The following is a 3,714-nucleotide window of genomic DNA, read 5'->3' on the forward strand; positions in this document are numbered from 1 at the left end:
ATTCATGGGAAGAGAAGGACTGGGAGATGGCATCCAGGAGGCATACTTGCAGAATGTGCCTTTTGGTGGTGTTAATTATTATGTATGCCTGAGTGATTTTGATTAAAAAAAAAAAAAAAGAGCTAAAGTGAATAGAAATACTGCTAACTAATGATACATGGAGGGGATTATAATCATTGTATTGAAACAAGGTGTATGATTTTTTTAATGTAAAACTGATGATCTGCCCTGTAAACTTTTACTCAATCCACAATAAAAACTTTAAAAACAGCAACAAACAAACAATGAGATATCATCTCACACCAGCAATAACAGCGAAGTTCAAAAATGCAGAGGACAACAAATGCTGGCGAGAGTGTGGAGAGACTGGGATCCTCCTCCATTGCTGGTGGGACTATAAAATGACTCAACCACTTTGGGAATTGTTATGATGCTTCCTCAGAAAGTTGGAAATAGAAATATCTTATGATCCAGCAATTCTTCTACTTGGAATATGTTCATAAGAAACACGAGCCAGAACACAAGTAGATACATGCACAACCATGTTTATCGCAGCACTGTTCACAATAGCAAAAAGATAGAGACAGCCTAAGTGGAAGAATGGATAAACAAACTTTGGCACATACACACAATGGAATACTATGCTACCTTGCAGAATAACAATGAAGCAGCAAAATACCTCATAACATGGATGAACTTTAAAGACATTGTGCTGTGTGAAATTTGCCAGTCACAAAAGGACAAATATTGCTTAAGACGATTATTGTAAAAGCTTAAGAAAAGATTTCTATATTAAAAGAAAAAAATTCTTTGATGGTTACCAGGGATGGAAGGGAGAGAACAATAAGGTGCAGGTTAGGGAATAGTCACATCATAGCTTGGGTGATTCTTGTTGTTGTTGTTATGTGCCGCTGAGTCGGTTCCAACCCACAGCAACCCTGTATAGGGTTTCCGAGGAGCAGCTGGTGAGCTTGAACCTTGCAGTTCAAACGGTTTTGCAGTCTGATGCATTAGCCCACAGCACCACACCAGGACTCCATAGCCTGGGTGATAGGAAGGGCAATATACATGGAAGGGGAGGGCAATACACAAGAAGGGGGAGGGAGCGAAGAACAAGGAAGATAGGGGAACAAATAGATAGGTTTACATGCGCTTAATGAGACAGAGGTAAATAGCGATGTGTGCTCAAACTTGGAATAACAGGGTTCTGTAATACAGGGATCGAGATATAGTCTGAATGGGTGAAAGAAGGGAAACAATGTTAAGGTGCTTGACTGTCTTGTGGATTGATGTCCCTTGCCTACTATTGTAAAATAGACATTTGAGGGGGATAGAAAGGAATATCGGGGAACATGATTACAGAAAACTTGTAAGCCCGTCTTCAGTCTATAACTGATTGGAATACCTAAAAGGGGTGCTAGAATTTTCCCAGTAAAATAGCCTTCTTGTTAAGCCTTTGTAGAGTATGGGGACTTAGGTGGAATCCTAAACCCCATCCAGAGTCATCTGAGATAGGACATTCCCACTTGAAAGGACATGCAGACACCAACCCTGAGTGACTAGAAGAACAGAAGATATTTCAAGAAAGAAAGACCAGCAGTTAAAAAATAAATAAATAAAAAAGCAGCATGTTTGGCTGTTACAAGAACAAAGATGCTATTCCACATGGGAGTCATCAATGCAAGAACGCCTAAACTTGCAGATAGTACCCATTTGACCTCGCTTGCATGACTTGCTGATCAGAACTTGACTAGAGGAAGAAAAAGAAATTTTATACAGGAAGCAAATTTTGCTACAATTTGATGAGGCTGTGGAAATATGGATAGCATAGCTGACATCAGATAGATCTTGGCTGGAAGGAGAGAATAACAGAAATATGTTTACTTGTGTTTTTATTGACTATACAAAGACATTCAACTGTGTGGATCATAACAAGTTATGAATAACATTGCAAACAATGGGAATTCCAGAACCCTCAATTGTGCTCATGAGAAACCTGTATATAGACCAAGAGTCAGAATGGAACAAGTGGATAAATTGAATGGTTTAAAATCTGGAAAAGTATGCTTCAAGGTTGTATTCTTCCACCATACTCATTCAATCTGTATGCTGAGCAAATAATCTGAGAAATTGAACTATATGAAGAAAAACGTGGCATCAGGATTGGTAGAAGCCATAAGAAACCTTGCTTGCTGAAAACAAAGAGGAATTGAAGCACTTGCTGATGAAGATCAAAGACTACAGCCTTCAGTATGGATTACACCTCAGTGTAAAGAAAATGAAAATCCTTACAACTGGACTAATAAATAATATCATGATAAATGGAGAAAATATTAAAGTTGCCTAAGATTTCACTCTGCTTGGATCCACAATCAATGTACATGGAAGCAGCAGTCAAGAAATAAAATGACATACTGCATTTGGTAAATTTGCTTCAAATGACCTCTTTAAAGTGTTAACGACCAAAGATGTCACTTTCAGTACTCAAATGGGTCTGACCTGATGCTATTACTGCTGTGTGTCATCAAGTTGGTTCCGACTCATAGAGCCTTTGTATAGGATTTCTGAGGTTGTAAATCTTTACAGTGTCAGAAGGCCTCATCTTTCTCCTGTGGAGTGGCTGGTGGATTCAAACTGCTGACCTTGTGGTTAGCAGTCTAATACATAACCCTCTTTGATACCAGGGTTCCTGGGTCTGATCTAATCCATAGTGCTTTCAATTGCCTTATAAGCATGTGAAAGTTAGACAATGAATAAGAAAGACTATAGAAGAATTGATGCATTCAGATTATGGTGTTGGCAAAGAATATTGAAAGTACCATGGACTGCCAAAAGAACAACACACAAAAAAAAACTGTCTTGGAAGAAGTACAGTTAGAATGCTCCTCAGAAGCAAGGATGGCAAGACTTTGTCTCTCATACTTTGAACATGTTGTCAGGAAGGACCAGTCCCTGAAGGAGGACATCATGCTTGGTAAAGTAGAGGGTCAATGAAAAAGAGGATGACCTCCAAAGAGATAGATCAGCACAGTGTCAGCAGCCATGGGTTCAAACATAACAATTGTGAGGATGGCACAGTACCAGGTTGGGTTTTGTTCTGTTGTGCATAGCGTTGCTATGAGTTGGAATTGATTTAATGGCATTTAATAACAACAGAATGGCGTAAGAAACCAGGGGTGGTGGTTGTTGTTAGTTGCCATTGGGTCAGCTCCAATACAGGATGACTTTATGTACAGGAGAACAAAACTTGACTGGTCCTACACCATCATAGTGAGGCCATGATGTTTGAGTCCATTGTTGTACTAGTATGCCGATACCATTCACTGAAGGGTTTCCTTATTTTCACTCACCCTCTACCAACCATAATGTCCTTTTCTAGTGGCTGGTCTTTTCCTGATTACATGTCCAAAGTAAGCAAGCCAACGTCTTGTCATCCTTGATTCTAAGGAGGAATCTGACTGTATTTCTTCAAAGACTGTTTATTTGCTCCTTTCGTAGTTCACAGTATATTCAATATTCTTCACCAACACCACAGTTTGAATGCATCAATTTTTCTGTCTTCCTTTTTCATCGTCCAGCTTTCATACAGGCTGAGATGTCCCCTGCCTCCCTTACTCCCTAGGAAGGGCATTTGTCGTTAGACTCAAATCTGGGAAAATATTCATAGAGTATGGAATCCTCCCCCAGAAGTCCTCTAGCACTTTTGTGCCCCTT

The 3,714-nt window shown here is 39.5% G+C and overlaps 1 protein-coding gene across 1 annotated transcript in view; it reads right to left on the minus strand.

Moving 5' to 3' along the window:
• Positions 1–3,714, minus strand: part of MUC4 (mucin 4, cell surface associated) — a 102,172-nt gene that overhangs the window by 27,455 nt on the left and 71,003 nt on the right. The window lies entirely within an intron of this gene.

Source organism: Chrysochloris asiatica, unplaced genomic scaffold (assembly GCF_000296735.1).
Source record: "Chrysochloris asiatica unplaced genomic scaffold, ChrAsi1.0 scaffold00130, whole genome shotgun sequence".
Taxonomy (NCBI): Eukaryota; Metazoa; Chordata; class Mammalia; order Afrosoricida; family Chrysochloridae; genus Chrysochloris; species Chrysochloris asiatica.